This window comes from Monodelphis domestica, chromosome 5, assembly GCF_027887165.1.
Source record: "Monodelphis domestica isolate mMonDom1 chromosome 5, mMonDom1.pri, whole genome shotgun sequence".
NCBI lineage: Eukaryota > Metazoa > Chordata > Mammalia > Didelphimorphia > Didelphidae > Monodelphis > Monodelphis domestica.
In genome coordinates this window covers 300,797,265-300,822,266 of record NC_077231.1, presented here as the reverse complement: position 1 = coordinate 300,822,266, position 25,002 = coordinate 300,797,265, and positions in this window count along the sequence as shown.

Sequence of the window (25,002 nt, the reverse complement as noted above, 5' to 3'; positions counted from 1 at the left end):
TAAAGGAAACTAGAGAAAATAATAGGCCAAGATAAGAAGTGAAAGCATTCTCCATCATGGCAACAGCCAAAGAAAATGCCTGGAGCAGAAATATGGAGAATATGGTTTGTGGTGCAGCAAGAAGGACAGTTTGCTGGAATAAAAAGTTCATGGAAAGGAGGGAAGCTAGGTAGCTCAGAGGATTAACAGTCAGGCCTAAAGCCAGGAGGTCCTGGGTTCAAATTTGGCCTCAGATACTTCTTAGCTGTGTGACCCTGAGGAAATCACCTAATCCCCATTGCCTAGCTCTTCCCACTGTCTGGCTTTAGGGTCAGCACATAGTATTGATTCCAAGATGGAAGGTAAAGGTTTAAAAAAAAGTTTATGGTAAGTAATAAAATTTAAGAAGCTAAGAAATGTAGGAGAAGGTCAGGTTATGAAGGTCTTTGAATGTCAGAAAGAACATAAAATTCCCCTATCCTTTCTACTTGGATTTGTAAGTATTTTTAGTCTGGGATTTTATCTGATATAGGATTCTCTTGAAGCAGATAAACAAAAACTCTCCATTTCCATTGGGTTTCCTGGCTCCACACATCTGTGAGACTCACTGATAGAATTATATTTCTCTCTCTAAAAGTGAAAGATGCTCATGCCTTATTTGTCTTTGTACACTTGTTGCCCCTAGCCCCAAAAGAAGTATAGAAAGATCTGTGGGAAGAACTCCAGGATATCAGGGGAATCTTTTGTTGGAGATCAGTGGGTCGATTTGTAAAAGTAATGCAAGATGAAGGAGAATGGAAGTATGTGATCAGCATTGGCAGAGAGTATACCTACATCAATGAAATGCATTTACTTTTTGCCACTTTCTCTCAGGCTATCTAATTTACTTCAAGGATTAGCTCAAGCATCATCTTCTATCTGAGGGTTTTTTTAAAACTCTTGTCCTCCATCTTAGAATCAATACTATGTGTTCATTCTAAGGCACAAGGCAATGGGAGTTAATGACTTGCCCAGGATCACACAGCTAAGAAGTGTCTGAGACCAGATTTGAAACCAGACCTGGCTCCCAATCCACTGAGTCACCTATCTGCACCCCACTGGGGCTTCCTTTTCCTGCCCAAATGCTAGAAGTCTCCTCTTAAAATTATCCAGTGTCTGTTTTATATGTATCCACACATATAAGTCAGTAAGTCGAAAGGATTTATAAATCATTTAATATATGCTAGATTTGGTGTTACGTGTTGGAGATTTAAAAAATGCAAGAACAGTTCCTTGTTCTCAAGGAGCTCACATTCTAATGGGAGGAGGCAACATGTAAACTATTATTTATATATGACATACACAGTTTAAATGGGAAGTAATCTCAGAAGGAAGGCCCAAACAATGGAAGAGACTTAGAAAGATTTCTTGGAGACATGATTTCATATGAGTCTTAAGGGAAACTAAGAGATTTGAGAGGTGAGGGTAGGGAAGAAAATCACTCCAAGAATGGGAGGTATAGGAGAATAGAGTATAATGTGAGAAGAATGGCAAGAAGACCAGTGTTTTGGGATTAGAGCATGTGAAGGGAAGAGTAGTATAGGAAGATGGCAAAGGTAGGAGAGGTCAGCTTGTGAAAGGCTTTAATTAACAAACAGACGATTTAAATTTTTATTTTGGAGGTAATAGGGAGCTTTTGGAGTTTACTGAATCAGGAGGGGAGGTAGATCTGATCAGATCTGTGCTTGAAGAAAAACCCTGCCACTGATGAAGGATGGTAGAATATACAAAGAACTGAGACAGGGAAACCATCAGGAACTATGTCAATAGTCCAAGAATGAGGTGATAAGAAATTGTACATCTGTGTGAGTGGGGAGAAAGGGACATGTATACGAGATATTATGAAGGTAGAAATTACACATCTTGGCAACATGTATGATATGTGAGAGAAGTGATGATTGACATTTAGGTCGTGAGTCAGGGTGACTTTAAGATGGAATTGGACAGAATGGGAAAACTGAAAAGAAGAGAGATTTAAGAAGAAAGATAAATTAATTCTGTTTTGACATATTGAGTTCGAAATATCTGTTGTACTTGAGAGGGCTAAAAGGCTGAAGGTGATGCATGCTGGAGCAAAGTCAAAACCACTGTAATAATATTAATGATGATGATGATGATGATGATGATGATGATGATGCTAAAGCTAGTATTTATAAAGTGCTTTCAAGTTTTACAAAGTTTTTACAAATATTTTCTCATTTGAACCTCATAACAGCTATGGAAGGTGGTGGTATTCTTATTTTAAAGATGAGGAAATTAAGGCAGAAAGGGTAAAGTGACTTGCCCCAAGTTCATATTGCTGATAAGTGTCCAAATTCAAATTTGAACTCAGGTCTTCCTGATTCCAGACCAAGCACTTTATCCACTTCACCACTAAGAATCCTGAACTCATGTGATTTATTTGTTTGTACATATTAAGTACTTTATTTGTCTCTACAGAGACCCCTGTGCTGAGCAACCTCTGATAGTCAACATATACATCAGTAGTTGTCCTTCCCACAATGCAATGCCTAAAACCCATGTCTTGGGAAAAACGAGAAGGGGGCGATACATTTTTCCCTCTTAGTCATTTTGATGATGTAGCCCACCCAAAGCTGAAATACTTCTGTTATGAATCAAGAAACCACAAGATGAAGAAACTTTGTAGGGAGGAAACAGTTATCTTTTTCCAATAAATTCTTCTATTTTCTGTTTTGCTACTGATAATGGCACTACGTAAGATGGTAAAATCTCTGTTACCTTTGCTTATTTTCATATTTAAATTACCAATAATTTAAATCAAACACCAATTTTGCTGGAGTAAGAGTGAGGATGGGGTAGTAGACAACTCTACAATCAAAAATTCAAAGATAAAGATATACTTTATATTATTGAGTTGTTGAAATAAAGGTGATAAAGGAATCTATCCTCCAACCTCTTTCATTGCCTTCAATGGCCATTCCCCATCCTCATTTCCTATCATTACCTCCCCTTTCCCCCAAAAAAACCTAAGGGAAATTTAAAAGACGCTCGTTTCTCTAGCATCTCATTTGTGAGAGCATAAAAAACTAGAAATATTGTGAGAAAATTGAAGAAGCCATTGAAACAAATAGTCCCCAATTTACTTTGTAGATTATACGGCAGAAATGGACTCAAAATCCAAGACCCCCATGTCTCTACCTCCCTTGCCTCAACCAAGCTTAATTGTTAAATGTATAAAGTTTAAAGAAGTTACATTTTTTCCTTTGCAATTGCTTCTGTCACTTCAGGATAGGGTTCAAAAGCCTTCATTTCTAAGTGTACTCATGACTCAACACTCATTTATTATTTATTACTATATTTATTTTTTATTATCATGTGCCAGGAATACCACCATGTTTAAGTGGTTCCCAAAATAGCCAATGGCAATCCTTGGGAATGAATAGAAAAGAAAGAATATGATGGATGGAGAGTCAGTGAAGGAATAAGGAGAGGCATCCTGAAACAGTGAAAGAAAACATCTTGGTTTCAGTGCCCACCTTCAAAGAAACCTTACTATTTTCTAAGCAAGGAACAGAGAGACCTAACATGCTCTCTCTGAATGACACACTTTTGAGCCACAAGTGGTTTCCAAATGGGAAGAGCAAACCCCCAGAGAGGAGTCAGCAGATCTGGAGACTGAAGTCTATTTGAGGTCGAAGTCATCAGTTCCATAGCATGAGAAACTTGGCCAATGAAATAAATATTTATCAAATGAATGAAGGAGTGAATGAATGTGATAACTCCTTCCTTTTAACCCTAATAGCCCTTTGCACATCATTTGAATGTTCATACCCTAATTTGCATTATATTTATCTGTCTCACTTCTGCCTACTAGGATGTAAACTCTTTGAGGGCAATAACTGTATCTTGTTTATCTTTGTATCCCTTTGAAGCAGTCAATCAATCAATCACTTAGTAGATATTGAAGTAGAGTTTGTTTCATTCTTTTTATTTATCTCCAATTCCTAATACAATGTCTGACTAAATAAATTGTGGCAAATCAATGTGATTGAGTACTATTGTGCCATATGAAGAAACAGATATCTTCAAAGAGATGAGGAAAGACTTACATGAACTGATGAAGAGTGAAGTGAACAGAACCCAAAGAACAATTTATGTTATATAAACTGACGAGGAATGAAATAAGTATAAGCAAGAGAAAAAATGATACAATAACAATACTGAAAAGACAAACAACTTAGAAAGACTAAAGACCTATGGTCAGTAAAATGACCAGCCATGATGTCAGAGGATTGATAATGAAACTTACTTTCTCTTGCCAGAAAAGTGATAGATTTAGAATAAAGATGAAAAATGCATGAATGAATAGAAGTATGATGTATGTATAGTATTAGTAAGGGATTATTTTTTCTCTATGCAAATTTGCTACAAGGAATTTATTTTTCTTTCTCTTTTCCCCAGTTTGGGGAAGTGGGAGAGAAAGTGTATTTCTATAAATTAAAACTTTTTTTTTAGATAGATGAGTATTTTTTGCAAATGTAGAGTACGACATGTTATTTCATATCAGGCCACCATATTGTTAGTTTTACTTATTTTTTTTTACTCTGCTAAAAGATACCTTTCATATAATATAAAAACAAAATACATCAATAAAAATTTAAATGATTTGCTTGTCACTTTGTACAATCTGATGGGGATGAAGTAAAATCTCAGAATTGGTTAATTTGTACTCCTCTAATTAGTAGTGATTTAGAGGAGGTTTTTTCCCCTCATGTTACAAAAAATAGCCTGATTTTCTTCTCTTAAGAACTGTCTATTCAAATCCTTAGACCATATATCAAACAGGAAATGACTCTTATTCTGAGAAATTTCAATCAGTTCCTTATGTATCTTGTAAAACTTGATATTCTCCAGTGAAATATTTCCCTTTTAACCTTAGTTTTATTGGATTTATTCATGCAAAATCTTTCAAAATTTACATAGTTAAAACTATCCATTTTATTTTTTATTTTTTGTGATCCTCTCTATCTCCTATTTGGTCATCAATTTCTTTTCTATCCATAGACCTGATAGGTGATTTTTTGCATGTTTCTTTCATTTGCTCAGAACATGACCTTTTATATCAAGGTCAAGTATCTGTTGAGAGTTGATATTAGCATAAAGTGGGAGGAACTGATCTAAATCCAGTTTTCCCCTTATTGTTGTCCAATTTTCCCGGCAGCTTTTGTCAAATAAGTGAGTTCTTATCTCAATCACTGGAATCTTTCTGCTTATCATATAATAGAATATTAGATACATTTTCTTTTCTATTTGTATGGCTAATCTGTTCCACTGAATTGATTTCTCTATTTTTTAATTAATACCAAATCATTTTGTGACATACTTTTTTTAATGTAACTTGAGATCATTCCCATTTCTTATTATTTACATTGATATGGTGATTTTTTTGATCTCTGATTGAATTGTTATTATTTTTCTAGTTCTAGAAAACTTTAGTAGTTTAGTATGGCATTGAATAAGTTAATTAATTTAGGTAGCATAGTCATTTTTATTTATTGAATCATCATAAATATGGCAAGTAGAGTTTTTCTCCCAATTATTTAGGTCTGACTTTGATTCTGTCAACAGTGGTTTTCAGTTGTATTTATATAGTCTTTGTGGGTATGTTGGTGGGTTGACTCCCAAGAATTCTGTACATTCTAAAGTATTTTAAATTGAATTTCTCCTTCCATCTCTTCCTACTAGGTTTTATTGATATTATATAAAAATGCTGATGATTTGTGTTGATTTATTTTATGTCCTATAAGTTTGCTGAAGTTAGAATTTGTTTCAAATAATTTTATTTGACTTTTTAGAGTTCTTTAAATATACCATTGTATCATCTGCAAAAAATGATCATCTTGTTTTTTATCTTAATTTCTTTTTCTTCTCTTATTGTGATAGCCATTATTTTTAGTACTATGTCAAAAAGGAGTGCTAACAAAAGACATCCATATTTCACCCCTGATTTTATTGAAAAGGATTATAGTTTATCCTGATTATAAATAATGGTTGCTCTTGGTTTTAGATATTTATTCTTTGTCATTTATGGAAAGATTTATTTATTCCTACATTTTCTACTATTTAAACTTAAATTGGTGGTGTATTTTGTCACAAGCTTTTCTAGATCAATTGTTATAACATAATCATTTTGTTATTAATGCAATTAACTAGATTTATAGTTTTCCCAATATTAAACTACTGCTGCATAGCATAGTCATGGTGTATAATCTTTGTAATATATTGTTTTAGCCTCTGCTAATATTTTATTTTTATTTTTTACCAATTACATGTAATAACAAATTTCCACATAAGTTTTCTGAGGTTATGTGATCCAAATTGTCTCCCTCCCACTTCCCCTCCCTTCTTCCAGAACTGGCAAGCAATTTAATCTGGGTTATACATGTTTTATCACACAAAACATTCTCATATTGTTCATTTTGGTAAGTGAGTAATCTAATAAAACCAAAACCCAAAACATATACTCAAATAAACAAATGATGAATTGTGTGTTTTTATCTGTATTCCCACTCCAATAGTTTTTTTTTTCCTCTGGAGAGGAATAGTATTCTTTTTCATAAGTCTCTCAGAATTGCCCTGGATCGTTGTGATGTTGTTAGTAGCAAAGTCTATCACATTTGATCGTTCTACAATATTGCAGTTACTGGGTATAATGATCTCCTGGTTCTGTTTATTTCACTCTGCATCAGTTCAAGAAGGTCTTTCCAGCTCTTTCTGAAATCATCTTGGTCACCATTACAGCACAATACTATTCCATCACCATCATATAGCACAATTTGTTCAGCCATTCCCCAATTGATGGGCATCCTTTTAGTCTCCAATTCTTTTTCACCACAAAAAAAAATATCTATAAATATTTTCACTACTGTTTTATTTAAAATATTTCCATCTATGTTTATCAGAGAAATGTCTATAGTTTCCTTTTTATTTTGACTCTCCCTGGTTTATGTTACATGAACATAGAATGCATTAATAGAATCCCTTCTTTTGCTGTATTTGCAATAGTTTGTATAGTTTTGGAAGGAATTATTCTTTAAATTTTTTATAAAATCTACTTGTGAATCCATCTGGTCCTGAAATTTTTTCCCATAGAAGTAAATTTACAGTTTGTTCAGTTTCTTCATCTAAAATTAAACTGTTTCCATTTCTTATTCTATTAATTTAGGTATTTTTATATTCATTTGTTTCATTTCATTTATTTTAATTGGTATTTAGCTGAGGGAAATTGTTAATAATATCCCAGTTCACATTCTATTAATTAGGCACCTTATAAATGCTTGCTAATTGATTGGAAATATGCTATGTGCAAGACATTGTTCTTAGAACTGTGGGAGATAGATGTAAGTGTTGATCCAGATCTTGTCCTCAATGAACTTTGAATCAAGTTGGAAAAACAAACATACTTTAAAAACCATAGAAAGCTAAATAACAATATGAGAGGTGACACAAAGCAAAAAAATGATTCATTGCCAAACAAAAGGGAAGGGAAGGGAATAGATACATAATACCTACTACATGCCATGAATTTTGCAAGTGTTAACTCAATGATAAAAAGGCAAAAAGACAAATGTTGGAGGAGAGATGGGAAAATGGGGACTCTGATTCACCGTCAGTGAAAATGAACTCATCTAACCATTCTGGAAAACAATCTGAAATTATGGCCAAATAGTTATAAAATTACATATATACTCTGACCTTGTAGTAATCAACCCTATTAGGCATGTTGCCTGGAAAAAAGAAAATAATGTATATGTTCTAAAATATTTATAGTAGGTCTCTTTTTAGTGGCAAAGAACTGGAAATTGAAGAGATGCCCATCAAAAAATGCAGAATGATCAAACAAGTTGTGGCATCTGATTGTGATGGAATATTGCTGCACCACAAGAAATGAAAAGGAAATTAATTTTTTAAACTATATGACATTATGAAGAGTGAAGTGAGCAGGACCAAGAGAACATTATATTTACAGTAAGAAAAATATTATACAATGATCAACTGTGAAGGACTTAACTATTATCAGCAAAGCAAGTCTTCAAGATAACCACAAGGGACTCATGATGAAAATGTTATCCAAAGCCAAAGAAGGGACTATTGGTATCTGAGATCAGAGCACACCATCTTCCACTTTATTTCCTTCATGAGATTTGTATTGTATGTGTGATATGTCTTCTATCATAACATGAGCAATATGGAAATCTGTATTAAATTAAATTAAATAATTAAATAATAAATTAAATTAAATTACAGGTATAACCTATATCAGACTATTCACTGCCCCCAGGGAGGGAGAAAAGGATAGGGAAGGAGAAAATCTGAATTTTAAAATATCAAAAAGCATACATGGAACTGAAAAAATTTTAAGAGAACATATGCAACAGAAATATCATCTAAAGAATAACTTATAAATGTTCACATCCAGAGAAAACAACTAATAAATAGAAACATGCAAGATGTACTTGATATGTGTGTGTATGTGGACATATATGGATATGCCAAATGATGGCTTCTCCATGGGAGGGAAGGAAATACCTGGGAATTTTAATTTAATATGCAACAACAAAACAAATATTATCTTATTTAATTTTTACAACAACCTCCAAGATAATCGATTTTACTATTTCATGTTTTTCCATAGCTTTGCCCCATCCCCAATCAGAAGGAAAATGTATCTCTAGTTTTGCAATTTCCTACTGTGCATAGTTAATACCCAGGGCTTAGACCTTTGTGCTGTCTGCCCAAAGTAAACAATATGCAAATGACAAAATCGATCAATCACAAACATTGATTAAGTGGTTGATATTTTCTAGACACTGTACTAAGTTCTGAGGGTACAGAGGAAAAACAAAAACAATCTTTATCCTCAAGGAATTTGCATTCTGATCTCTTCCCAAACTACTTTGTATTTACTGTTTTATGTATCTCTGTGGGTGTGTGTATTAACTTGTATTGATTTATATATATATATATATATATATATATATATATATTTATATTTATCTCCCCTATTAGAATATATGCTGGTTGCAAGTAGGGATCATTTCATTCTTTGTACTTGTCTGCTTAATGGCTAGCACAGTGCTTGACAATGGAAGGAGCTTACTAAATGTTTACTGGTCGATTGACAAGATGCCCAAGCTCTGTGTGCCTAGGAACATCTTGCCTCCTTTAGCCAACATGTGTGAACTTGCTTCTTTTCTTGCCTATCTATATAGTATGCCAGTCGTTGCCTGATTAGACTCCCAATTCTGGCCAACCCTGCCCACTCCTGCCCACTCCTGGTCCACCAAGTCCTATTTCTATCTCAGCCATGTTGGAAAGTGGCTATAATGCAGACTCATTGAGAATGCTTGGGAATATCCTGGGCTCTCATCTCTCTTCCCCATTCCCACCTTGCCTGCAGTTCTTCTAATAGGTAGCTGTTCTCTTGCTTATATTAACTATTGTAACAGTGAATAGGATTAACACATTTATCGTGTTTAATACATTGATCAGTTTCATTTGGGGGGTAGTATGATCATGGGAAATTCTCAAGTCAGAACTATGCTCTTTGACACCACAGAGTGGTGAAATGATAAGGTGTTTCTCCCGGAAACTCCCTAGCAAGTCTTGTATTGGGGGAGTGGAAGGGGGTGAAGAAGAACACAACAAACAAAAATAGCTTTCAGGCCTCCACCTTTTTTTGCTTTCCATATTCTTTATAAGGTCAATCATCTTCCCATTTGATTCTTACATGAGCTACTAACATGTAAGCTCCTCGAGATCAAGGACTAATAATTCCTTTGTCATCACAGTCCTTCGTCAATAGCTGGCATGTAATAAGCGCTAAGTTGAATTAAATGTGCAAAATTGAATGTAGAAAACTGTAGAAAAGGTACCTCACTGACAACCAGGAAACAACTGAGATATCAATGAGGGAAATGCCTTGAAATTCTGGAGCTGGGACCTTGGCTAGAATAAAGTTCAATGGGGGAGGGGGCAGAGAAAGTCATAATATTTGTATGAGAAGAAAAATAAGATCGAATGTGCAATCCTTAGCTCTAAAAGTCATAAAAACCCACTTAAAAAGCAACCTTGAAAATGATCACAAGCTTATTCATCCAGGGTGAGTAAGAATTGAGCTAATCAAAGCTGTTGGCTTCATTTAAAAAATTTAATTTATTAACTTGTTATTTATTACATTAAAATACCAATGAACTCCCTATCCCCTCCTCTCTCTTTATTAGAGAAAACATCATTTGACAAAAAGATATATGTATACATAAAAAATATCTTACTTATTTCTATTTTTTTTATTCTTTATCTGGAGGTGGGCATATGCAAGCCATTCTTCAAATGATATTTCTGTTGTACAAAAGGTTCTCTTGGTTCTCCTTTTTCCTCTTCATAATTTCATGTAGGTCTTTCCACATTTTCCCAAAATTAATGTGCTTGTTATTTCTTATGGGATAATCATATTCCATCATAGTCCTAGGCCACAATTTGGCCATTTTCCAATGAATGAGCATCTCTTTTATTTTCAATTCTTTGCCACCACAAAATGAACTGTTATAAATATTTTAGAACAAAAATGTTCTTTTTTTCCCTGATCACCTTAGTAAATAAACTTAATAGTGGTATTGCTGGGTCAAAAGGTAAACACAGTTTTATAACTCCATGAGCATAATTCCAGATAACTCTCCAAAATAATTGGATAAGTTCCACCAATAGTGTATTAGTGTCTTCATTTTTTTACATCCCCTCCAGTATTTGCCATTTTGCCCTTTTTATCATTTTAGCCAATCTGACAGGTATGAGATGATATCTCAGAGTTGTTTTGATTTCCAATTTTCTTCATTTTGCTGCTCTCAGAGAGCATTGGGGAGGTACCTGGTCAGTGGGAGCAGGCTGCAATTATAAAAATAAGAAACTATGAATGAAATAATACAAAAAATGACACCAAGGAAATGTATCATTAAAAAAGATGGACTGGTCCAGTGGCAAAAGTGAAGGATGACCAATGAATAGTCTGTGTTTCTTTCGTATCCTTGTCAGGTCAAGAGGAATTGAGGAAGGCCTCCAACATATTGGGTAAACCCTCTGTTCTAAGCTTTGGGGAAAATATGGATAAGAAACCCCAGGATGGACAGGAATTGATGGGCTAAAACCTTTATCCTGGGAAAGATCACCCGCATTAATAAGATCACAAATATTTTGGAAATGTTTGTCTTCTTGGAGTCAGAGGATCATAGAGCTAGCACAGACTTTAGAGTTCCCCTCTTCCAGACTCAATATGAAGAAATTGAGTCTTCAAATTTGCCCAAGGCAACACAGCCTGGTAACAGCAAAGGTGAGATCACAACTCAGATCTAGTCATGAGAAAAGCAATGATTTCATAACTGTAAAATCAAAGCAGACTTGTCAGTCAGAATCCCTTCCCTTCAGTGAAGAGGCGACATAGCTGTAGGGGATTGTGTATTCCAGTTTTTATTTATTATCTTTCAATAATATTTTATTTTTCACCAATTACATGTAAAACAATTTTTTAAACTTTTTTTTTCTTCAGAATATTTTCCCATGGTTCCATGATTCAAGATTCTCTCCTTTACTCCCCGTCCTGGAGCCGACAAGCAATTCTACTGGGTAATACATGTATCATTGTTCAGAACCTGTTTCCATGTTATTCATATTTTCAGTACAGTGATCTTTTAAAACCAAAACCTCAATCATATTCCCATCAAAATATGTGATTGATCCTATGTTTTTCTTCTTTGTCTTTCCTCCCACAGTTCTTTCTCTGGATGTGGATAGTGTTCTTTCTCCTAAGTTCCTCTGGATTGTCCTGGGTCATTGGATTGCTGCTAGTAAAGAAGTCCATTACATTCAATTGTGCCACAGCATATCAGTCTCTGTGTATGATGTTCTCCTGATTCTGCTCCTTTTGCTCTACATCACTTCCTGGAGGACTTTCCAGTTCACATGTAATTTCTCCAGTTCATTATTCCTTTGAGAACAATAGTATTCTATCACCATCAGATGCCACAATTTGTTCAGCCATTCCCCAATTGATGAACACCCCCTCATTTTCCAATTTTTTGGTCACCACAAAGTGTGGCTATAAACATTTTTGTATAAATCGTTTTCCTTATTATCTCTTTGGGGTAAAACCCAGTGGTGGTATGGCTAGGTCAAAGGGCGGGCATTCTTTTAAAGCCCTTTGAGTATAAGAATGGTTGGACCAATTCACAACTCCACCAAGCAGTGCATTAGTTTCCAAATTTTACCACTTCCCATCCAACACTTATCACTTCCCTTTGCTGCAAGTCTGCTAGGTGTAAGGTGGTACCTCAGAGTTGTTTTAATTTACATTTCTCTAATAAGGAGGGATTTAGACTACTTTTTCATGTGTTTATTGATAGTTTTGATTTGGTCATGTGAAACCTGTCTATTCATGTCCCCTGACCATTTGTTAATTGGGGAATGGCTTGATTTTTTGTAAATTTGACTTAGTTCCTTATATATTTGGGAAATTAAACCTTTGTCAGAGAATTTGTTATGAAAATGTTCTAGTTTGTTGCTTTCCTTCTAATTTTGGTTGCATTGGTTTTGTTTGTACAAAAAAAAATTTATTTGATATAGTCAAAGTCATTCATTTTACATTTTGCACTTTTTATCTCTTGCTTAGTCTTAAATTCCTTCCTTTCCCACAGATCTGACAGGTATACTAATCTATATTCACCTAATTTATTTATGATTTCACTCTTTTTATTTAAGTCATTTATCCATTTTGCATTTATCTTGGTATAGGGTGTAAGGTATTGATCTAACAAAATTTTTCCCATACTTGCTTTCCAATTTTCCCAGCAGTTTTTGCCAAATGGTGAGTTCTTGTCCCCAAAACTGGGGTCTTTGGGTTTATTGAATACTGGCTTGTTGAGGTCATTTACCCCTAGTCTATTCCACTGATCAACCCTTTTGTCTCTTAGCCAGTACCATGTTGTTTTGATGATCACTACTTTATAGTACAGTTTAAGCTCTGGTACTGCTTGACCCTATCCTTCACATTTTTTTCCATTATTTCCCTTGATAACCTTGATCTTTTGTTCTTCCAGATGAACTTTGTTATAATTTTTTCTAATTCTGTAATTTTGGTAGTTTGATAGGTATGGCACTGAATAAGTAGGTTAATTTGAGAAGAATTGTCATTTTTATTATTTTATTATATTAACTCATCCTATCCAGGAACAATTAATATTTTCCAATTATTTAGATCTAGTTTTAATTGTGTGAAAAGTGTTTTGTAGTTGTTAGTTACTGTGTTTGTCTTGGCAGATAGATATTTTATATTGTTTAGAGTGATTTTAAATGGAGTTACTCTTTCTAACTCCTGCTACTGAGTTTTGTTGGAAATTTGTAGGATGTCCTGATCTTATTGGGAAGGCTTCTAACTTGCCCCCCTTGCAGATGATACTTGCTGATGATTTTAAATATACACTGGTAAAACACAACTTTTAAAAATTTTGAGTCTCAAATTCTCTCTCCCTCATTCTCTCCTCTCTCTATTCCCTGAGATAGAAAACAATCTGATGTAGATTCTACACATTCAATCACATAAAATATTTGTTCATATTAGTCCATTTGTAGAAGAAAACTTAAGCAAAAAAAAAAAGAAAGGAAAGATGAAGAAAGAAAGCAAAAAATAGTATGTTTTCATCTGGATTCAGACCCCATCAATCCTTTCTCTGAAGGCAGATGCCATCTTTCATCATGCATCTGTTGGATAAGGCTTGAGTCATTTTATTGCTAAAAATAGCTAAGCCATTCACAATTGTATTTTGTACAATGTTGCCATTACTGTGCACAATATTCTGGTTCTGCATAGTTCACTTTGCATCAATTCATGAAAGTTTTACTGTGTTTTTCTGAAATTATCTTACTTGCCATTTCTTTTCACAATAGAATTCTATTACAAGCATATACCACTACTACTTGGTCAGTAATTCCCTAACAGATGGGCATTTCCTCACTTTCCAATTCTTTGCAACCACCAAAAGAACTATTATGAATATTTTTGTACAAATAAACCCTTTTCCTTTTTGTTTTTTTTTAATCTCTTTAGAATATAGACCTAGTAGATGTATTGCTGGGTTAGAGGATATTTATGGTTTTATAGTCCTTTAGCCATAGCCACAAATTGCCCTTCAGAATAGTTAAATCAGTTCACAACACCCTCAACAATCCATTAGTGTTATCAGTTTTCCCTCATTTCCAATATTATTTTCATTTTCTGTTATAAGCAATATGATAAGTGTGAAGTGGTACTTCAGAGTTGTTTTGATTTACATTTCTCTAATCAATAGTGATTTAGAGAATTTTACATAGCTATAAATAGCTTTGATTACTTCATCCAAAAATTTCCTTTTTCATATTTGCCCATTTATCAGTTGAGGAATGACATTTTCTTATACATTTGACTCATTTCTCTTTCTCTATGTATTTAAGAAAGGAGGCCTTCATTAGAGAAACTTGTTGCAATTTTCCACAGTTATTATTGTGTATTCCCCTCTACCTTTCCTCCATGTTTATACTATTCTCTGTCTTACTCTGCCCATCATCAAAAATGTTTTGCTTCTGGCCATCACCTCCCCCAAACTGTATTCTTTTCTGTCAGCCTCCTCACCACAACCCCTTTCTCTCCTATTTTCTTATAGAGTAAGATAAATTTCTAGACCCACCTGAGTGTGTATGTTATTCCTTCCTTGACCTAATTCTTAGGAAAGTAGGGCTCAATTGGTCCCCTCCCAACCACTCTCATATTCACCTCCACTGTAAAAACTCTTTTTTGCCTCTTTTCCTGAAATAATTTACTCCATTCAATTGCTCCCTTAACCCTTATCCCAGTGCATTTCTCTTTCTCATCCCTTACTTCTAATTGTTTTAGTCATCATCTGATCATATTCAATTCACACACTTGCCCTCAGTTTATCTATACTTATAAATTCCTTAACAATGACAAAGTTCTTAGGAATTGCAAATATCCTCTTCCCATGTAGGGATGTAAACAGTTTAACCTTATTGAGTCACATGTTTTTGTTTACATTTATGTTTCTCTTGAGTCTTATATTTGAGTCAGAATTTCTATTCAACTTGATCTTTTCATCAGGAATACTTGAAAATCCTTTATTTCATTGAATAACCATTTTTTCTCTTGAAGGATTATACACAGTTTTGCTGGTTAGATAATTATTTATTGTAATCCTAGCTCCTCTGCCTTCCCAAATATCATATTCCAAGTTCTCTGATCCTTTAATGTAGAAGCTTCTAAATCCTGTATTATCTTGACTGTGGCTCCCCAATATTTGAATTATTTCTTTTTGACTACTTATAGTATTTTCTCATTGGTCTGGGAACTCTGGAATTTCTCTATCATGATCTTGAAAGTTTTCAATGATTGGTGGATGCTTTTAATTTCTGTTTTACCTTCTGGTTCTATAATATCAGTGCAATTTTCCTTCATACTTTCTTGAAATAAGATGTCTGTGTTCCTTTTTATCATGACTTCAAATAGTCCAACAATTCTTATCCCTCCCTCCATCTATTTTCCATGTAAGTTTTTTTAAATGAGATCTTTCATGTTTTCATTTTTTAAATTCTCTTGATTCTGTTTGATTATTTCTTGTTATTTCATGCATCATTATCTTCCACTTGTTCAATTCTGATTTTTAAGAAATTATTTTCTTCAATGAAGTGTTCTACCTCTTTTTCCATTGGGCCTAATCTATTTCTTAAGGTATTATTTTCTTTAGTATTTCTTGGTGATTCCTTTACCAAACTGTTGATTCTTTTTTATGATTTCCTTGCTTTACTTTCATTTCTTTTCCAAAAATTTCCTCTGCCTCATTTATTTGATTTTTATAGTCCTTTTTGAACTCTTCCAGGAATTATTTTGTGCCTAAGAAAAATTCACAGTTTTCTTTGAGGATTTGGATATCAATTTTGACTTTATTGTCTTCTTCTGAGCTTGTGTTTTGATCTTCCTTGGCTCCATAATAACTTTTTCTGGTGAGTTTTTTTTTGTCCATTTTTTCAAGCCTTTTTCTTATCTTTTAACTTAAAAATGTTAAAATTGTGTTCTGTTCCTATAGTAAAGGAGGCACTGCCCCAAGCTCCAAGTATTTTTGTATCACTGCTTTCAGAGTGAATTCTGGGGATTTTAAAGTTTTCAGTTCTTCCAAAGTGGTATGATCTAAGGAGAGGTTTGTCTACTACTCTCTTTACCTGTGCTCTGGTCTGTAAACAATCATAAACACTCTTTTTTTTGCTCTAGAACTGTGACCAGAATCTAAGAACCCCTGCGTCCTCAAGCACACCTGTGCTAGTATTCCTCCTCACCCTGAGACTGAGATTCACAACCACAGCCCAGAACTACATATAGGCAATGCAACAGAGTCCTGCACTTAGTGACCAAAAGGGACCTCTATGAATCTTCTGACAAGTTGTCCAACACCCTTACTGTCCATAGGGTGAGAGTTCTGGAAGCTACTGCTACAGCTTCAGCAACTCCCAAAGTCTGTGCTGGCTTACCAAAGTAAGATCTGTCCTGGTTTCCTGGCCTGAACTCCAATCCTGCCTTGGTGTGACAGATATTTCCTCCTTTTCTTTTTTTATTAAACACTTTCTATCCACCATAGATTCAATTCTATGTATTGATTCCAAGGCAGAAGAGTGGTAAAGGCTAGGCAATGTGGATTTAGTGACTTGCCCAGGGTCACACAGCTAGAAAGTGTCTGAGGCCAGATTTGAACTCAGGACTAGGCATGGCTCTCAATCCACTGAGCTACTCAGCTTCCCTTTATTTCTTCCTGTTCTATGTTGTCTTAGGCAAAAAAAAAATGTTTCACCCCATTCTCTTCTGGGTTCTACTGCTCCATTTGTTTTGAGACGTTATTTTAACTTGTTTACAGAGGAATTTGAGATAAATCATGTGTAGTCCCTGCCTTTTCTCTGACATTTTGTATCTACCCTTTCCATTATTTCTTTTATTCATCATTCCTTTAAACATCTCAAAAGATCTTTGACTGGGAAGGTAAGTGGTTGATGGAATCATAGAATTGTATTCATATCCTACCTTTATCCTACTTCTGCAATCGTGACATAGGTCACAATGTTTTGAGACCTCATTTGCCTTGTCCATAAAATATGGACAACCGGGGGTGCAGTGAGTGATGGGCCTGGAGTCAAGACTCATTGCTGAGTTCAAATCTGACCTCAGACATTAGCTGTGTGATCCTGGGCAGGTTATGTAACCCTGTTTGCCTCAGTTTCTGCATCTGAAAAATGGCAAACCACTCCAGTATCTGCCAAGAAAACTCCAAATGGGGTCATGGAGAATTGAAAATGACTGAAATGACTTAACAGCAACAAATAAAATGAAGAGGTTGCACTAGATAGTAATTGATATCCCTTCTGATTTTATGCCCCTATAATTTCATTGATCTGTGGTTAGACTTTCCCTCACTTAGTATACTGCCTCTCTTAACTGCTATGGCTAGAGGGAAAAGTCATCACTTACTGGTCAGCCTTCATGCCTCTGAGATCACTTGGACTGATCCTCTAACAACAGGTGTGGAATTTGTCTCCAGGTCTGTATTCAAAATTGACTAATTAGTTTTTTCCTGGGTAGCCCTTGAGATCTGATGGTCACAATCCAAGGAGGGGATGTTGCAGTAGAAAGATGATTCAATGAGGAATCAGAGAATCTGGGTTCAAAGCCTAGCTCTACCACCTGTGTGATCATGAGTGGACTGTTTCCCATTCCTGGCCTCAGTTTTCTTGTCTGCAAAATAAAGTATCATCTGATGTTTTCTAATGCCACCTCCAGGTCAAAATTCTTGATGCTCTGATCTCCACACCACAATGAGACCTCAAAGGAAGTCTTTATTATGTCTCTTTTATAACATAGTTCATGCATCTAGCTCTGACCCTTATTGTTCATGTGTTTCTGAGGTTCTTACTAGGTCTTAATCCATGAGCCTATAACTACATACATGCATAAATATATACATATGTAGACAGAGGAGGAGGAAGACAAAGAGGAGAAGGAGGAAAAGGAGGAGGAGGAGAAGAAAAAGGAGAAAAAGAAAAGAAAAAGAAGGAGGAGGATGAGATAAGGAAAAGAGGAAGAAGAGGAAGAAAAGAAAAAAGTAAAGAAGAAAAAGAGGAGAGAAAATAGAGAAAGAGAATTATAAGTCAGATCCCATTCCCTGAAACATGATGACTTCCCCCAAACAAAAGCTCTTTAAATGTGACCTTTCTAGGGTATTGACACTTGTCTAGGTTTCAAAAAAGAGATAATATTTGTAAAGCAGTTTTAAAACCTTAAAGCACTATTTATATGCTATTTTTCTTTTTATGTGACAGGAAATGGATACCACAAAATGACAGTTTTCCTCCATGATCCAGAAATTCCCTAGTAATTTATCTTATTCCTATCCCTGGATATTTTCTTTTCAATCATGTGAAGATCTCAAAGCTATTGCTACTTGATCATTTCACCCTAGGGGAGTCTTTCTTCCCTAAAAAACATAGGTAGTATTTTTCCCTAAGAAACTCTCCTATGATATTCATTCAGCCCTAATTTCTAGTTCATCGTTAACACCCTGTTGGAGTGCTTCTCTTACTTCCTTTGTTCTTCTCCCAGGTGCCAAGGGTAGTTACATGACACAGTTGAGAAGGGCATAGATAATATTTCCTTTCCTTTCTTACTTTGGGGCATAAAAGATTATTTGTTTCTGTTCTCCAAATCCCCATCCATTTTCTCTACAACTATATAAGTTGGACGTTCAGTTGGGCCAGATCCCAAGAAACTCACCTTTTCCATGTTCTCAGTACCCCAATGGCATGGATGGATGATTATGGCTTACTTGGGTCCATCACTGAAGCCGTATGTCCTAAACTAACATGTTTATTCTCTCTTCTTGGGGTCTTGTCCCCTTGTATCATGATTAGGATTTTTCCCTGCCCCTTTCCATCTGTAAAAGGAGCTCCATTGATTTCTCTAGTTCCACTAGACGGGAGTCCATCCTCCATCCATTGTCAAACCATTTCTAAGTGAAAACTTCATTCTCAAGTAGAGCTCCATTCGGATCTGCCATTGGTCCCCTTTCTACACTGAGTATAACTCAAGAAAAGAGAGACCTTTCCCACCATTTGCACCCATCCTTCCAACATGGAGGTAAGACCAATTGATCAGGAAAAACCCTGCGTTATTATTATCATCATCATCATCATCTCCGTCGTCGTCGTCGTCATTGAGCATCTCACTTCTGTATTCCTGTTGATGTCACTATTTGCAAACTGGCTTTGTCATTTTCTTGATGGCACTGGAGTGAAGAGCTCCCTGCTAATATATGCAAACTCACAGCTCCCCACAAGCTCTCCAGCTCCGTTAATGAGAGGATTAACAAGAGCAAGGCCTGCGTATTTAACCTGCGGCACTAGCTCTGTTTCAATAAGGCTCCAACCGCCTATTAACTGGAGTGGGGGCTCAATTAAGCCCCACAAAGGCCACTCTCCAGAGCGTAGCAGGGAGGACCACAGTTAGCATCTGCCTCAGCAGCTTGTTGGGGCCTGGAAAGAAAGAAGGTGACATGTTCTCGCCCGGAGCTATGAGATAACTGAAATGGGGATTCTAGTTCATCTGGGCTAACTGAATAGGTGACAGCACTGAGACCTACGGCGGGCTCACCATATGACAGTTTGTTGGTTTGTTTTTTTTTTTTAAACCAGAGTATACTCAACAGTCATTCCCTTCCCCCATTTCCTTCTGCATGAAGAAGAATTATTGTTCTTGGGTCAGCGGGAGGACCGGATTAAGGAGCCACAAGGTGTCCGTGGGTAGCTGGATGGGGAGAAAGGAGGGAGGACGATGCATTCAGGGATGCTGCTGGAAATCGGCTTGTTTAAACGGCTTCCTGATGCTGTGTCATGGAGGAATGGCATTGACTCCCTCTGATATCGTTGGCACACCATGAAGACTGGCGGGCCGACCTGTGGCTTTTTTCTCAGAAATCTGCGTGTTGAAAGGAATCTAGAAGCTAAAATCACGTCGGCACCCAGGCCACACTCACAGGAATATCCCATCGTCTGGGAGTCTGCAGTCATCCCCCGTCCTTCGAGCCTAAGTCCTTTTCTTAGATTAAATTCTTAAGAGGAAAATTACGGCTGCCAAGGAAAATTCACCGGTTAATGGTTAAGACTTTAGCAGACTTTGAAGAGATGAACTTGGAGGCTTCTTTTGTTCTTCACATTTATCACTCCGAAAGGCCAAAGATTTGTTTTGTTGTATTTTTCACAAGAGTGTTTACTGAGGAGGAAGTGTGGTATAATGGGAAGAGTCCTGAGTCTAGAGTCAGAGGGCCTGGATTCAAACCTCAGCTCTATCATTTAATTGCCATGCAGACTTGGGTAAATCACCTGACTTCCCTGAGACTCAGTTTACCCATCTGAAGTCTGAGAGGTTTGAACTAGATGAGCTCAAAGCTCCCTTCCAGTCCCAAGCCTCCAACATTATGTTCTTCTAAATGATTATGGTAGCTCAGTGGATTAAGAGCCAGGCCTAGAGATGGGAGGTCCTGGGTTCAAATCTGACTTCAGACACTTCCTAACTGTATGACGCTGGGCAAGTCACTTAACCCCCATTGCTTAGCCCTGATTACTCTTCTGCCTTAGAACCAATACACAGTATTGATTCCAAGATGGAAGGTGAGGGTCTAAAAAAGAAATAAGTGAATGAATGAATAAATAAATAAACAAATAAATAAATGATGATGGTGTACAGAACATTGTCCTAGGCACAAGGGAAGGGGTTGGGGGAGAAATAAGATTTAGACCCTGTTTCTGTGTGAGATACAGTTCCTGCCTCCCATGGAGCTTGGATCTAGTAATAGTCAGGTGTTTTCTTAAGGTACATCTATAACATCTGGGTCCATAGGTCCAAGCACCTCTGAAGCCATCTAATCCAACCCCTCCTTTTGGAGACGTTTAGCCTTTCCTTTCCCCAACTACAACCCTTCTGTATCCTTAACAGTAGTGCTCTGACAGAGGTTAGAATTACAGGAGATCTTAGGTTTAGGACAAGAAGGGACCCCATAGGGGTTCAAGTCTTTCTCTCTTCCCCTCATTTTACAGATGAGCAAACAGAGGCAGAGAGAGGTTAAGTGACCTCATGAACGCTCCTACATCTAGTCCTGGAAGGGACCTCTGAAGCCATCTAACCCAACCCCCTCGTTTTCCAGATGTGGAAACTGAGGTCCAGAGAGGCTAAGAAATCTGGAGAATTATGAGGTTGGGCTCAATGGCCACTAAGTTCTCTTCCAATTCTTTCCTCAGTTTTCTCCTTCTGAAATGAGGGAGGGTTGATCCAGGTGGCTTCTGGGGTCTCTTCCAGACTGAAATCTCTGAACCTAAACGTCATGTTTAAAGCAAGCCCCCTCCATGCCAAGGGCCCCAATTTGGGCTCAGTGTTTCTTTCATTTTCTCAAATCTTAATGCCATGTAATTTAATGACCTCGAGAGCACCTTTCTTCTCTTTTTCATTTTCCCATACTACAAGGACCTCATGGGTACATGCCCTGGGAGGCAGAGGAGTTGAAGAAAGCATTCATGAGTCTCTGCCCAGGGTACCCTCTTCAGCTAGCATCTCTACACTGGGCAGGATTCAGAGACAGCAGCAGTTTCCCTTCCTTCGCCTACCTTTATCACTGAGCCCCAAATCCCAAATCAAGAAGAATTTCCCCCTGAAGTTCTTGAAATCAGTGAGAAACTGGAGGGAGTGATTATGAAACCCTCAATGTGTTTTCCTCTGTGTCAGTACTGTCTCCACCACCTTCTACCCATTGACCTGGGGGAAGGGAGTGGGCAGCCGTCAGAGCTGATTTTCCAGCAGCCCCCTCACCTCCCTGTGAGCCCTCTGGATGGGTCTGCTGTGGGCAAGGTTCTTCCTGCTGTTTGCAGCTCTGACCAGCAGTCTCAGACAACACCTTCCTCTTCAGCATGAACAGAGCAAGTGATGAGATTTCTGGAACAAATCTGTGATTGTATCAATCTGGGTTCTCCCTCCAGTGGTCCAGTACACATCCATCACAGGCAGCCAGGAGCAATGGACTTGGAACCCAGAGGACTACGGTTCAAATTCTGCTCCTGCCACTTGGTGCCTGGGTAACCTGGGGAAGTCACTTAACTTGCCCAGCCTTCCATCTCCTCTTTAGTCAAACAAGGGCTAATGGCCTCTAGGGCCCCTTCCTCTTTAAATCTGTGAGATAAGGATTCATTTACTCCTTCTGATTGTGTGAGGAAGACTCCTCTTCCTGACTCCAATTCTGGTGTCAAATACTTACTAGCTATGTGACTCTGGGCAAGTCACTGTTTCCCACAGTTTCTTCATCTGTAAAATGAACCAGAAAAGGAAATTGCAAACCACTCCAGTATCTTTGCCAAGAAAATCCCAAAAGGATCACAAAGAGTCAGATATGACTGAAAAATAACTAAAAAACAACATTCTGAGAAATAGATAGCTGGACCTAGAGTCAGAAAGTTCTGAGTTCAAATTTGACCAGAAATACTTTCTAGCTGTGTGACCTTGGACAAGTCTCACTTTTCATCTATAAAGTGGGGATAATAATTGCATCTGTCTCCCAAATGGGTGACCCTGAGCTAGCTATGTATCTTCTATGTGTCCCACTTTCCTCATCTATAAAATGGGGCTGGGGGCAGTTGGGTGACTCGGTGGATTAAGTCAGGCCTAGAGATCAGAGGTCCTGGGTTCAAATCTGGCCTCAGACACTTCCCAGCTGTGTGACCCTGGGTAAGTCACTTAACCCCCATTGCTGAGCCCTTACCACTCTTCTGCCTTAGAACCAATACCCAGTAAGGATTCCAAGATGGAAGGTGAGGGTTTTTTAAAATAAAATAAAATAAAATGAGGCTAGTCATACCTACTTCACAGTGTATGGTTGTAAGGATCAAATAAGATAATATAAATAATTCACTTTGTAAACCTTAAAGTGTTATATAAATGTGAGTTATTGATATATTCCCATATATAGAGCAGAATTGTATTCATGCTCCTGAGAGTTGGATTAGTTCCTTTCTCCTCTTATTTGAAGAGGTGAAGATATCAGTAGCTCACACAAATTGCATCCAAGAATAAATCTGAAAATTTAGTCACCAACATTGAGACTAATCCAGTAGTCAAGTAATAGAGAAGGAAGTAAGGCCAGTCTAGCACCATTCTAACTTTGTATCCTAACCTGATTACTTCTTTTCATATACTGTTACACTCTAGTCTAGTCAAAATTAACTTCTTTTTTCCCTTGAATTCCCCTGTGTTTTCCTGCCTCTATACCTTTGTTCATGCTGTTTCTAATACCTCAAGTGCCCTCTCCACCCATCTTTTTGTCTATTAGTCACCTGCTCTCTGTTGTTCTTCCTTCATTTGTGATAAAGACCAGTGGCATCACCCATCACCGGTGATGTCTTAAGACTTGCACATGAATTGGATTTAGATGAGTCAGAGTTGCACGGTGTCATCAGCCTCACTCTCTTTTCAAGTCATCAGTATCCAGGGTCGAGGCAGAAGTCAAGATGCCTGGTGATGACCTGGAATCCAGTAGATGACCCTGGCATCTTCTATGTCTGTCTGAGCTTTCAGAACTCCACAGAGCCTGCTTCAGCCACCTTCATGACCACTGGAACAAGATTGCTCTCATTTACCCCTTCCAACAGGAGAAGTCTTAGCATCCTTAGATAGGCATCTGCCTACCTCACTGATGGATTTAAGACGTGTCAGTTGCCATCAATTTGGTTTAGCCCAACTATTGAGAAAATTTTATTGGGAAGTGGCTGCTGCTCATGCCCCAACTCCTTAGAATCACAGGTGAGAGCTGGGTGACAAGTGAACACCACAGGCCTAAAAGGTCTCAGAAGGCCCATTCAGAGGTACTAGTCCTCCCTGACCACCCCATACACTCTACTCTTCCATTCAGGACTAATTCAGTGCCACTTCTTCCATTCTCTGATCATCTTGCTAAGAGTCAAAGTGCTTTAAGCTTTATAATGTATTATTTACATATCATACATATTTTATTTATATAATATATATTATTTCATTTATAGTTTACCTATATCATCTCAGTAGATCCTCACAACAACCCAATGAAGCAGATGATGTTATTATCCTCATCTTTACAGATAAGAAAAACTAAGACTAAAAGAAACTAAACTAAACTAATTTTTTTGTCCAGGATCATATCAACAGAAATAGAAACATCAAAGTGAGAGAAAAGTTTCAGTAGAGAGTTGATGAGTTCAGTTTTGGATATTGTAGACATGAGAGACTGATGATGAAGTCCTAGGCATATTGTGAGGATTAGATGAAGTTTGCCCTCCATAAAATACTTTGCAAAATTTAAAGTTCTACATAAATATTAACTGTCATTATGAATATAATTGTTATGATTATCCATAGCACCATCCAAGAGGGATATTACAGTAGATTGTAAGTTCCTTGAGGACAGGGACTGTTTCATTTTTGTGTCCCTAAAGGCTATGAGAGACCCTGGCACAGAAGATGCTAAAGAAAGCTTGTTGGTTGGAATCAAAATTGAAATATGGGACTGGAGAAGAGAAGGAGTTGAGGTTAAAGATGGAGATTTGCAGCAATTCTGAAAAGAAAATAATTTAAATCATTGGAGTGACTGAGATTTCAGAAGAAGGAGAGAGTAAACAGAAGAGAAGACTGAGAATGGACCTTGGATGACAGCTAAGTTTAATTAACCAGAGAAGAATAAGTATCCAGCAATAGTCAGTGAAAGAGCAGCAGTGAGGCAGGAGAACTTGTTCACAGACTAGTATCTTATTGCTCTTAGCATCACAAAATTCTTCTATGGAAGTTGCATCGTCTAGTTCTCTCACCTCAGGGGAAATATT